The 14,448-nt window shown below is 35.6% G+C and overlaps 1 protein-coding gene across 1 annotated transcript in view; it reads left to right on the forward strand.

Moving 5' to 3' along the window:
- PPA2 (inorganic pyrophosphatase 2) overlaps positions 1–14,448 on the forward strand; it is a 152,197-nt gene that overhangs the window by 56,610 nt on the left and 81,139 nt on the right. The gene's annotated exons all lie outside the window — the stretch shown is intronic.

The raw sequence follows: 14,448 nt of genomic DNA on the forward strand, positions 1-14,448 counted from the left end.
TTATTTTCATATATATATATAAAAATAATATCTTCTTTATCCATTTATCTGTTGATGGACACTGGGATTGCTTCTATATCTTGGCTTTTGTAAATTATACTGCTGTGTTTACATCAGGGTACATGTATCTTTTTACATTAGTTGGTTTTTTTTTTTCAGATTTATACCCAGAAATGAAATTGCTGGATCATATGGTAAGGCTATTTTTAGTTTTTGGAGGAAACTCCATACTGTTTTCCATAGTGGCTGCACCAATTTATATTCCTGCCAACAGTATACAAGGGTTCCCTTTTCTTCGTATTCTTGTCAGCATTTGTTATTTGTAGACTTTGATGATAGCTGTTCTGACAGGTGTGAGATGATAGCTCATTGTGGTTGTGATTTGCATTTCTCTAATAATTAGTGATGTTGAGCATCTTTTCATGTGACTGCACTTCAATTTATTTTTAACTTTTGAATATCTATTATAAATTGAAGGCTTTTGAATAACTCAATCTCTTCAGTTAAACATAATGATTTACAGAATAATCACACAATGCACAGAACAACCTCTTTACAAACACAAAGAATTAAATTCCAAGAAGTTCTGGGTTATTCTAACGTGTTGAATAAGTTTCAGTAACACTGAAGAAAGTCCTCAGAAATAGAAGCCAAGATCCCTAATGTAGAATGCTATTAGTTTGTAGGAAGTGTCCCACACAGCTTGCAAACTCAGTGATTCTACTTCAATAGCTTCCTCTAAAGTCTGTCATACAGCTTGGGACAGTATCTTCTTCCTGTCTGGATTCTAAAAGCTCCAAGCACAATACTTTTTACATTGTAGTGCCCAGTACTATTTATTGAATGGAATCAAAAAAATTTATAATGCACAATAAAGCATCATATTTATAAGAAAACAATTTTAAATGAATTGCATAACCAAATGTGAATTATCTTTTTTCCCTTTTGGTGATTTAGATCGTGAAAATTAATTAATATTTTCAATCAGCCATCCACCTAACATTTATTGGACACCTCCTATAGGGCAACAAATATTTATCCATTATGGCAGAAGCTGCTAGTTACCTCAAAACATCTGTTCTCCCTTACTTTTTGGTAATAGAACCCTGTAATTTTTGCTTGGAACATTGTTATTTAACTAAAAGACTTTATTTCCATCTCCTTTGCATCCAGGTATGGTAATTTGACTAAGTTCTGGCCAGTAAAATATCAGAAGAGATTCTGTGGAAATTCTAGGTCATCTCCTTCAAAGACAGAACATATATCATTCTTTTCTTTATCCCCCACTTTTCTTTCTGAGCCTTGGATGCAGAAGGTTTCCTAGTTTAGGGCCATTAAGACAAGGGCCATATCCTTAGGATGGGAGAGCCATGCACAGGAAAGAACCTAAAGACCTCAGAGAATCACTGAACTATGTCTGATGGCCTAACTCTAGACTGTTTTTACTGAGAAGTAAAATTCAATTTTATTTAACCATTGTTATTTGACTTTTTTTTATTATATGCATATAAATCAAATTGCAACCAATACAATTTGAAAAAAGTGTTTGAATATTCTACCTTTGCTAACCCTTTATGAGACTATTAATCTGCTTATTCACTGTGATAAGACTGCATAAAAGACAGTCCTCAATGTCTCAGTACCTTAAAGCAAGATTTTTCTTGCTTATGAATATGCATGTTGGCTGCTCTTCATCTGATCTTGGATCTGATCTTGGACACGATGATATTTTTGACCGAGTGTGACTGAACTCTAGACTTCAGCTGTGCTGTGTTGTCATCATCCAAGTCCAGCAGCCACCTGGACTATCTGTTTCTAATGAGGGAATGGCAAAGGTGCAAGAGGACAAACCAAATCAGACAAACACATTTAAAGTTTAAGAAGCTAATATTTTATTGGCCAGCTACATGGCCAAGCTCAACATCAACAAGATGGAAAAATATACTTCCACCTACTCTACTGAGAGGAATTACAATGACACCTAGTAATGAATAATTTTCTAACAGGGAGAGAGTAAAGACTATGGTATGGAGATCTTGGAAAAGTTATCAAGATCTTGGAAAGGTTACTTTAACCTCTCTGTGTCTGTTTTTTAATTTGTGAAGCCAGAGTGTCAGGTTAGATGACCTAAACACTTCAGCTTTAAACTTTTATGGCTACAATTCTAGATCGTCTTGTTTTCTTCCTGGTTCTCAGCGAACAAAGATATACCAAAGCATAATACTAAAGAAGATTTTTCATTTAACTACTGATTACAGTTATTTAACTTTAATTGAAATAAAGAAGTGTAAAGCAGATATCAGTGAGAGGATTTTCCTCTACAAAATATTTTGTTTCCTTTACCTCATCCTATCCTTAAAAAAATAAAGGGCACAGTCCATATAAATATTCAGATTCAGGTAATAAAGTTTTGTTATCAGAAGGTCATTAACATCACAAATCTTTTTTCTTTTTTCTTTTTCTTAGAATTTATTTATTGAGGTACCGTTGATTTACAATATTATAGGAGTTTCAAGTATACAACATAGTGATTGATAATTTTTACAGATTATACTCCATTTATAAAATATTGGCTATATCCCCTGTACTGTACAGTATGTCCTTGTAGCTTATTTATTCTATACAGAGTAGTTCGTACCTCTTAATCCCCTACCTCTGTGTTGCCTCTCCCTCTTTCTCTCTCCCTACTGATAACCACTAGTTTGTTCTCCATATCTGTAAGCCTATTTCTTTTTTATTATATTCACTGGTTTGTTTTATTTTTTAGATTCCACATATAAGTGATAATATACAGTGTCTTTCTCTGTCTGACTTATTTCACTAAGTATAATATCCTCCAAGTCCATCCGTGTTGTTGCAAATGGCAAAATTTTGTGTCACTGGGGACACAAACATTTAGACCACAATGAACAATTATGTTTGGAAGAATGCACATCATCTTGAGAACTCTTCCAAAAAATTAGTCACTAAACAGTGAAATGGTGAAGGGGCTGAAATGAAGAATGATTTCAACACCATTACGGGGGAAAAAAACTTCAGTATCAATTCTCCTCTTCTGAAATAAGGAGTTGATTATAGACAGGGGCCTTGGGATTCATGTTAGATTAGACAGTGCAGCGTAGTCAGATATGTGAGGGTGATCCCTGACTTCACTGAGGGTAACAGAGGTATAATAGGGGACAAATTTGGGGGCTCTGAACACTTTGAATCCTCACACTGCTTGTTTGAATCAATCACTTGCCTTCTAGGAAGTGAAGACTCCTGGTTACAAGTGACAGAAATGTAACTAAAACTAGAACAATAAAGAGGATGTGCTGGCAGGGTACCAGTGAGTCTCCCAGAGCTGATGCAAGATTGAGCAACCACCTCCTGGAAAGGCAGAGATTAGAGCAGCTCCAGGAATTTCAGTAACTGGAACCATGCATGAATTTGAATGCCACGAGGACTGCCTCTCCACCTCTAGTTCAATTTCACTTCTTGACAGGGGAGTAGCAAGCTTCTGGAGAGTGTAGGGTGAGAGATATTGTTGGTGGTTTTTATATTTTGGAATATATCGTCTGCCACAGGCATTATGATATCGCAGAAAATTGGACTTGTATTCCAGTTAGTTCTGGTTTGGCCCTTGCTAACCATGTAACTTTAAACATGCTCTCTGATCTGCCAGTGTTGGCCCAGTTGACATCACATACTATTTATCAAATGCACGAATGAATGACTTAAGATGACTTCTTCGGGATTCAGTTTCTTTGCCTATATGGGACTAATAATACCTGAAGAAAGTCATGAAGAATAAATGAGCTGAGAGACTTGAAAATGATTTGGAAGGACAACCATCTATGGGTATTCCTGTCCTTTTTCCTTCAGTGCCTATGACATTCTTTTGGTATAGTCTCCATAATGAGAAATTTTTGTCCTCTCAGTAATTTAGTTTTTGAAAAGAGCTGAAGGTCATTTGAAGCAGGGAAAGGACATATGATTTCACTGGATAATAACTTTTTTGGGTCTAAAATGAGATATCATTATGATATGATGAGACCGATATTTTCAAAGTGTCTGGTAACCTGGTCTGAATGACATTTCCAACAAAAGATTATTGAAAGTATTTGAGCAAAGGCAAAAAAATTGAAATAACTGTATAATGTCTGCAAATAAGGGAAAATGTTCATTTGAATGTTTGTTTAAATACAGGATTAAATGCTTTATCAATCATCTCTCTTGTCCAGTGTCTGAGGAAAGACTCAAGGTTCATTTCTAAGAAGGGGAAATTTGAATTTTACTGATGACCAGTAAAAAAAATAAATCCAATAATAATTAAGTGAAATAATTATATTCACAGGCTAAGGACAAAGTGTAGATTTTCAGAAGTTATTTAAAAAGCATCTTAGTTCTATCATCTCTATATTCATCTTCTTAAGGTAAAATTACCTCGATATTTTTTTACTTATATGTCTTTTTTCTTTTTGTAATCTCGGAGATGGTGAATGGGAAGTTATTTTTAAGTATTACTTCTGAAGGTTTTTTTTTACTTATAAAAATAAATTATTTCTTAGTCACTGGAGCAAAAATAATAAGAAGGAAAATGATTTCAGCAAATGGAGCTAATCAGTTATCAGCATTTCCTTTCTTAAAGAACATGGTAGTCGTTGATTTTCTCTAGGGAAACCTGACGTATCTGTGATAAAGTGGATGGCACTGTAATATCAAAGCCAGCCAAGAAGAGTCTGAGCAGACTACTTAGATAATTTCAATATAATTTTCACTTAAAGTTTTTAAAAATATTTTAAGAGAGAGAAAATATGAAAGAAAAAGACTAAAATGAGATTTTATACAATAAATATCATTCCACGTAAGTTATATATGTTATAATAGGTTAGATATATTTGATAAGTATATGTACTAAAATTAGGTGAGAGCTTTTTAAAGTGTATATACTAGAATAATGCACTAGATTAACAGTCTGGCTGACTGCATATTGTCCTAAAAAGATCACCAAAGACCGTTACATACTCACTTCTCACCAGAAACATACTCATTTCTTCTGAAACCTGAAAGGTGGTGAACAGAGATTTAGGGGTAGCTTATAGTCTGCTTAACTTTGTGACTTAACTTGTTACTCAGTCCCCTTTGCCCTCCTTCAGATGAGGCCAAATTCAGTCCTAGGCAGCTCAGCCCACAGGCCATTGCTGATGGAGCCTCTGGCTGGTCCAGTACGTAAGGAGTATCTGTTGTTGATGTTAGCCCAACAGGAAGTTTTCAGCCCTGATTGGTCTTCTATGAGAAGGGCTGGGGAACACAGGACCCATGAATAGTTCTGATGATGCTGGTTTCCTTTGCATGATTAGGATGGATAATTGCTATTCCCTTGCTCCAGGTCCTTAGAGAGTCCGGATCCTAGGAGATCTCTCCTGGAGAGTCTTCTAACCTGAACCCCAGATGGGGCTGAGGAGAGTCATTTATTCCACAAAATTTGTAACTCCAATTATGGCTACTGCCATGAAAGACTTTTGATTCAAATTATGTTAATTAAGTCATTCTTTGTGTTAGAGGTATTACTGTTTATCTCATTTGCAATAGAAAAAAAATCCCTTATCTTAAAGAATACAATATTAAGTGTCTCTAGGAGAAAAAAGTGTATTTTAGAATTAAGTAGCTTGGAAGTTAAGTCAAGAAAGATACAATAAACTAGATTCAGAAATATCTTCCTCGATTAGAAAGTCTCTTCAGATGTGCTGCATCGCACCAGGCACCACTGAGCAGATGTTATATAATTTTAATATTTTGTGATAAAAGAGATATACTCCAATAACAGGAAAATAATCCAGCTGCTTAAACATAGTGCCAGACACTTGTTTTTCTAATAAAAAAAATTTTTAAAGATACAACATTAAATTTTTTTTAAAGTACACAATCATGTCAACTTTTTTCTATTTGGTGCTCAAAGATACAGATCACCACTGTTTTATGGCCTCCAAACTACAGCCCCACCCATCTTCCTAACTTTTTTTCCATTTTGCCTTTAATTCATTCTTTCTTAGTTTCACAGTTCTCAGTTCCCCTCTATATTCAGTCATCTTTGGCCTTCTTCTTTCTCTCAGACTCTCCTATCTTCCTGCGTACTGGATTTGTTCTTGCTCCTCCACCCTGGAAATCTTTCCCTGTCTCAGCTTCCCTACCTTGTCTATGAGCTCCGTGACCACAGGAGAGCCTTCTGTTTTCCACCATTTTTGCTGCCACTCCCGATGCCCCCATTGTACCTTGCTCGGATTCTTCCAATGGCCTCCTAATCAGACCCCTAGATGCCATACTTGCACCCCTCCAATTGAATGGTCATACTGCAACCAGGGTGATAGCTATAAAACAAGATGAATCACGACATCCCCTGCTTAAAACCCCTCATTGTGTTCCTACTGCATTTAAGATAATTTCCAAAATCCTGAAAATAAGGCTCTACATGATCTGTCTACTACTCTTCTTTGTTAATCACTGTGGTCCATCCAGTGTGGACTGTCTTTTGTCCTATCTTCCTCCCTTGCTTTTTTTCTGGCTAAATTTTTCTGGAAGAGGGCGGTCAGAGCAGGGGTGATTCTTAATGAGTGTCTTACGCTCATGAAAAAGAGACTGTCCATTGGGGGTTGGATGAAACTCTGAAAATGGTTAGCTACTGGGGGGCTCAGAAAATGCTTATTATATTGGAAGGCATCACGTTTGCTCCAAGAGCATCTAAAGCTTTTAAAAAATACTAAAATAATACATGCTATTGTAACAATGACAATTAAAAAAAAACTATTCAGAGATGTCCTTCCAGATTTTTCTCTCTGTTTATTAGTGTATACATAAACACAGATAAGTACTTTCTTGGATAAATAAACAAAAATTATAACTTCTCACCTCAAAATAGCTAAGACTCCGACTAGAAGGATAGAAATTGAGATTTTTTTTTTTATGATGAACCCCTATAGAATTTTCTGCTTACTTTTCCCATGGACCATGGAGATAGTTAAATGAATCAGTCCATTTAATAGTTTAATTTCCCTCTCCCCACACCCAGTGTGGAAATTCACCTTAGTTACTGAAAACTGTGGTCCACAATCTAACAGAGATGCTCCTTCACTGAGGAAGCTGTATCACATTGAGAGGGACCATTGTTCAGGAATCCCAGGACAAGAGGCAGAGCAGCTTCACCTTCATCTACGATGGATATCACCATCATTAAACTCTTGCCAATGCAATGCACAATGAAACAAAAAGGCTTCTCTGTCTAGTTTGCATTTTTCTTTATTGCTAACAATAGTTGAGCATATTTTTCTATGTTTATCAACAACTTGTGATTTTTCTGTGAATTGCCCCTTTTGTCTTCTACTCTGTTGGTTATTGGGTTATTTTTTTTTATTGATTTGTAAAAGCTTGTTTGTGATGAACGTGGAGCTGTGCCGTCCAGATCCCCTTTCCAGGAGGGGCTTGTCAATAGCTGCAGGAAGTGCTACTAGCAGAGAGCCTTCAACTGTTAGGTCCTTCAGGGATGGCATCACTGTAGAGCCACCTTGCCCAAAGTCATACCCTTACCATAGTGGCTTACATCCAAAGACTGATGTGATGGATATATGGTTACAAAGGTCCAGCCATTCTGGCCCACTAGGAGACCAGCCTGCAGGTCATTTGACCTCTAGAACTTCCTGCATGGTCAGCCAGAGCTGTTGTTTGGGTCTGTATTACAAATGGACTTCTCCCTCGGCCAAATCCTGAATCCTTCCCCTGTCTTCCACAGGGATGGATCCTAAGGGCACTTTCTAATAAATATTCTGTCTCAGTTTCTGCTTCCTGGACAATCTATCCTGCAAAAACATAATGTATTTCATATATTGTGGCAAATGTTTTCTCAGAAAATATTTCTCAGGCAAATATGACCTCAGGACCTTTGCACATTCTCTTCCCTATATCACTTTACCCATGGCTATCTCCTACTTCTTCTTTGGGTATCATATTCATACTGAGGCCTTCCCTGATCTTCAACCTAAATCAAGCCCCCCTCTTTCCTGTCACAGCTTCCTACATTTTCCTTCATAGCACTTATCTCAGTCTTTAATCCTATCAATAGGTTTATGTGATTATTTGTTTGTGCCTGAATCCTTCACCAGACCCTAAGCATCTTAATGGCAGATAATCTTCCTATTTTTTCATCATTCTATATCCAATTACTATCATAGTTCCTGACACATGGTACATCTTTAGTAAATATTACTTAAATGAATGAAGGGACGAATAAAAAAGGGAGGGAAAGGACAAGTTCTCTTTCTAAAAACGTATTTTCAAACAAGGAAATTCCTCAGCTACTGAGTTTCTAACACAAGAATCATCAACTGAAATTATGAAACTGTTCTACATTCTTTTATTGGGCCCTGAGATTCTTCTGTGGTGTGAGGATGAGTTTTGATATAAATTAATCCTGATATAAATTAATATTTTCTTGCAATGGGTTACTTTAAATTTATTTCAAGGAATTGCCTTTGGAACCCAGGGTTCTTTTGAATCCAATTGGAAAACCATTATTCCATGTAATTAGAATAGTATAAAAGAGAAAAAAATAGAAGTTCCATGGTTAAGCCATTTAAAAACAAAATTAATTCCCCCTGCTCAAAGCCTGAAGGGAAAATCTAGGAAGGGGGCAGGGAAAATGGGTTGTCTCATTAGATTTTGTTTGGGACCTATTATTACCAATTTAGTAGCTCACTCTTGAATTGGATTAGAATATTACTATGATTACTAGATTTATAATATTATAAGGGATTTATAATGTGTCATTCAGAGCTGAAATTTCTCTTGATTATTTTAGCCTAGAAGCAGTAATAATACTTAATCAAGCAAAACTTTCTATTTTTTCATGCCATTTAACAATGTGTGGTTAAATCACATGTGATTCTTGTATGATGGATAAATTTTATTACATCCAATTTAGTAAATAGCCAGAAAGACTGAAAGCTTAATACCAAATGTACTGTGCACATCACTGGGACTTGGTTAGAAACAACCCGATTGTCTTCTATTTTATTTTTAAGAGGTGTATGGGCCTCAGGACATTGATTTATTTTCATATATACGCACATTCAAAAAAGAAGTTCTACATGATAATGACACTTTTTTTTTCAGACATAGGAGAATAAAACTAATTTCTCATCTTTCCACCAATTATGTCTCTATTCTCTGGCTCAGTCTGCTTCTTGGGCCAATTGTTTCGTCAAGACTTGGATCAATAGCTCTCTGAAAACAGGAAAGAAAAACAAACCAAAGAAAAAGGATATGAAAGAGAACAGAGAGATGTCTTATCTACTCTTTAGTCATGACAGCCTTAAAGAGGAATCCAATGCACCAACATGCTTTTCTTTTTCCTTTGTCCTCTGTTCTGTTCAGCTCTTCTCTTTCTTTCTTTCTTTCTTTAACTGAAGTAGTCAGTTTACAATGTTGCATCAATTTCTGGTGTACAGCATAATGATTCAGTCATATATATACATGCATATATTCCTTTTCATATTCTTTTTCATTATAGGTTACTACAAGATATTGAATATAGTTCCCTGTGCTATGGAGTATAAACTTGTTATCTGTTTTATATATAGTAGCTAGTATCTACTCAGCTCTTATTAATCACTTCTATCAGATTACTCCTAATGGCAAAAGGGAAAGAATATATGCCCTTCCCTTTACTAGATGTTTGCTACCAGGGGTTCTGAGGTAGAATTTAGGGGGCCAGTGAACTTGGATGTTTAAAAAAGGATTGCATCTTTATTTTCACTTACTTCTAATTAAAATTTAGCATTTATGAATGTAGGCAACAAATTCTATAGTGGTGTCAGTATTACCTATAATTTTTGTCTCCAGTAGAAATGGTATATAATTGTTATGTTATTTTTCTGATGTTGCAGATGTCTCTAAATATCATTTATATCCATCACTACTTCAAAATTGTGGTAGTTATTAGATCTGCTGCTAGATCAAATCACTTAATGCTTCAATGAAGAAGCAAGAATGTTATTGGATCACAATGTTTTTTTCTAAAATATTTTTGTAAATATATTTGAGTGCAGTTGGTTTACTCTTTATGTATTTTATTTTATGCATTTGCAAACATTATTTTGAGAAGCGTTTCATAGGCCTTATAGGTGGCTGATGGGGTCCATGAGGGAAAAAGTTGGTCAGGCACTCCTATAACATTATTTTCAACTTGTTAGACCTAATTCTTCCCTTTTTAAAAAACTGAGGTAAAATTCACATAATATACATTTACCATTTTAAAGCATCTCGTGCAGTCACAATATTGGGCAACCACCACTCCTCTAGTTTCAAAACATTTTCATCACCCGGGAAGAACACTCCCTACCCTTTAAGTAATCACTCCCCATTCTTCCTTCCCCTCATCTCCTGCCAACCACTAATCTTATTTCTGTCGCTATGGATTTGTCTATTCTGGATATATCATATAAAAGGAATCATACATGTGACCTTTTATGTCTGACATCTTTCACGTAGCATAATGCTTTTGATGTCTATCAAAGTTGCAGAATGTTTCAGAACTTTGTTCTTTTTTAAGGCTGAATAATATCCATTATATGTGTATACCACAACTTGCTTATCCAACTCAACAACAAAAAGATAAATAATCTAATTAAACAATGAGAAATATACTTGAATAAACATTTTTCCAAAGAAGATAGACCAATGGCTGAAAAACACACGAAGAGACCTTCAATTGCATTGGTCATTAAAGAAATACAAATAAAAGCCACAATGAGACACCACTATAGACTCAGCAGGATGGCTATAGTAATTTTTTTTTTAACCAGGAAATAATTATAACAAGGATGTAGAGAAATAGGAACCCTTGTACGTGGCTGGAATGTAAAATGGTGCAGTTACAAAAAAATGTTTGGTGGTTCCTCAAAAAGTTAAATATAGAATTGCCATGTGACCCAGGAGAAATTAAAACATGTCTACATAGAAACTTACATACAAATGTTTACAGCAGTATTATTTGTAATAGGCAAAAGATAAATATAATCCAAATGTCTATCAATGGGTGAATGAGTAAACTAAACTTCCCTTTTAATATGAAATCTTTTGTAGCAACATCTACATTCTTGAAATGAAACTGACAGATAATAAAATCTATTACACTGATAATTTTCAAAAAATCAATGCAATGCCTAACTATCATATAAAAAAGAGATAACATAGTTTGTAATAAAATTATGCATATTTCAATATGCAAATACTCAGGCACCAGGACGTGAAACATACAAAACAGTCATGTTTGCATTCATATACAGAATCACTAAGAATGGAGAGCTATAAATGCAGACTGATACACTATTAGAGACTCAAATACCATGGGCAGATTAAAACAATGCCAAAAAATACTTTGTGTTATATACAAAATGACATTAGTTTTTAGACTGAGTTAATTTTGAAAACAGATTTTGCACCTACATGAATGTCTGACAGGAAATTTGAGAGCAATGAAGGATACAGGACAACTCTTTCTTGGGTAGGGCTGTCTTAAGTGTTGTAGGGTGTTCAGCATCCCTACTTCTGTGCACTAAATAGCAATATTGCTCCTCAGTCATTGTGACATCAGAAAACACCCTGTCAATTAAAAAAAAAATGCCTCCTTGAGAGCTGTACTACCCCTTTGAAAACATCTGACCCAAAATCCCTGAATCTTGAAATTTCTCTGATGATTCATGTTTTATCCTTAAAATTAAATACATATCTGTATTCTATGATACAGTAGAAATGTGCCTATTTAAACATATATGTAATTATATGTAACTCTCATGTATCTAAATTACATGGAGGCCAGTCTCAGTGTATTGCAACTTCCTTAAAACGTTAAGTCTAACTCAGACTGTTGATGTCCCTATAACCTTCAAAGTAAGTCTCAGAAAAGAGTTACATTTCACTATATAGGGCAAAAAAAATTTTTATATTAAAGTATAGTTGATTTACAATATTGTGTATAGCATAGTGATTCAGTTATACATACATTCTTTTTCATATTCTTTTTTGTTACAGGTTTATTACAAGATACTGACTATAGCTCCTTGTGCTATACAGTGGGACCTTGTTGTTTATTTATTTTATATATAGTAATGTGTATCTGTTAATCCCAAACTCCTAATTTATCTCTTTCCCTCTTTCCCCTTTCGTAACCATACGTTTGTTTTCTATGTCTGTGAGTCTACTTCTGTTTTGTAAATAACTTCATTTATGTCTTTTTTTTTAGATTCCACATATAAGTGATCATATGATATTTGTCATTCTCTGACTTATTTCACTCACAAAACTTCTTTAAAATCCATTTTAAATCTCTGCTCTTTTCACAAAAACCCTCTGTTTCCCCAGATGTCTGTCCTTCAGCTTTTCCAGCCAGGCTGGCTTCAGATATTTTCATAATTTTCTCTAACTATTTTACCCTAACATGCTTCACCAAAAAGAACAAACAGTAGACAATGAAACCCAGTGATCAAGTTTCCTGGTCCCTCTCTTCAAATGGAAACAGACTCTACAAGGAGTTATCTTGATATTTGTCCTTTTGTCACTTTAAGGTAGAACAAGGGGCTTTGTCCTCTGGGATTTTGTTTTTAAGGCTTCTGGGCTTTAGGAACAGACTTAGAGGAACACATGGGTCCTCGTATCTGCTCTCTGCAGCTCTGGTCCAGCCTCCTCCCAAATCTGCCTCTGTTTTGATTGTACAAACAGTTGTGCTGCTGACACCCCCGGTACCTTCCTCCAGGTAGGTGCTTACTGGTTGTTTTAAAACCAGTTGATTTGTTCTCAGGGACTCTTCTGAGAGTGTCGAGTTAGGGAAAAAAACAACTTTGGAAATAAAATTCAAATTTGCTGTTAGGCATCCTGAGGGCTGCACCACCAACACTGAGACCCTCATTTGCTCTCTGTCAGGTAGTCAGAGGTGTCAGACACGTTGGAAACCTCTTTTTCACTTGACCCAGATAAGGAAGATATTTTCTTTATTCAAGGTACCTGGAGCTATGTCCTGATCTTTAAGTTGAACAATCTTTTCAAGAATTTTCACAAAAACATCTCGCTTAATTAACATAAAGGTTTATATGAGATCTGCAAAATATGAAGAGAAAAATGATTACCAGTGAACTCTTGCTTCATTCAGAAACTCATCCTATCTATATTAAGAAGCCTTCAAAGAGGGAGCTCAAATTAGTTGCTATTTAATAGCTGCGTATCTGGAAAAAAGAATTTTTATATTTCAAATTAGGTATTAAGCAACTTCCAAAAAAGGACCTCTGAGAGTTTAAGCTTTTCCGTTAAGTCAGCAGAGTTGGGGGTTGTGAAGGAGGTGGGTAAATTTTGTAAAGTAATAATCAGCTGAGACATTTGCTTAAAAATCAAATGAAAAAAAATTCCCAATAATAGAAAGAGGAGTATGCTAGAATCTCCAAAAGAATGACACTGTCCATTGAACGCCTGCGGGAGAACCAATTTCCACTTAACTTGAAACTTAATGATTTTGCAGACTAGGCTGCAAAAAGTAGCACAGTATGTCCACACTTAAGCAACAGCTCTTCAAGTTAGGAGCAAATGTATGTTACACATACAGCATCTGAAGGTGCTAATGATGCTATGACAGGCACTAGTAGTTAGGAAGTTAAAATAAGACATATTTTATATTAGATGATAAAGAGAAATAATAAGAAGAGGCAAGGAATGATACACTTTCTAAATTTAAATTACCATACTAGATATTGTTTCTGAAGTGTTAAAGATGTTAAATCCCTTGGAATCATTTTTATTTTATTGACCTTATTTTTTTAGAGCAGTTTTAGGTTCACAGCAAAACTGAGCAGAAGATACAGGGGCTTCCCTTAAGTTCTCCACCCACACACACGCACAGTTGCCCTCCTGTCAGTATTTCTCATCAGAATGGGGCATTTGTTACAGTCTATCCAATCACTGCGGTTCTAACGGTCCGACGATTTTGGCCCCTACACTGGACAACTCTAACTGGCCATTTAAGCCCCAGCGTGTTCTGTGGGGTCAGCTGAGGTTATTGCTGGGCCTGCAATGCAGCTCAACTTCTCCCTCTACCCAAAATTGCTTTCTTACCTTCATTTCCACATACCAGTCCCGAGGGTACAACCTAGTGAACATGGCGCATCCTAAACTCCATCTCAGAGAGTCCAACCAGTGAAAAGAAGTTCATCTTTAGCAGGAGCTATCTGCATTGTTTCACACTCAACGTGTCCTAAGGCAAATTTTTCATTTTATCTCCAAGTTTATCTCCCACTTTTATTTCCTTTTATCTGGGAATAACACGTTTTGTTGTTGTTGCTGTCCTTCTTCTGTATAGAAAACTGAGGGATTTTTTTTTTTACCTCTTCTGTCATCATTTTATTACCTCCAATCAGGCATCAAATTTTGTGA

The sequence above is a fragment of the Vicugna pacos genome, chromosome 2 (genome assembly GCF_048564905.1).
Source record: "Vicugna pacos chromosome 2, VicPac4, whole genome shotgun sequence".
Taxonomy (NCBI): Eukaryota; Metazoa; Chordata; class Mammalia; order Artiodactyla; family Camelidae; genus Vicugna; species Vicugna pacos.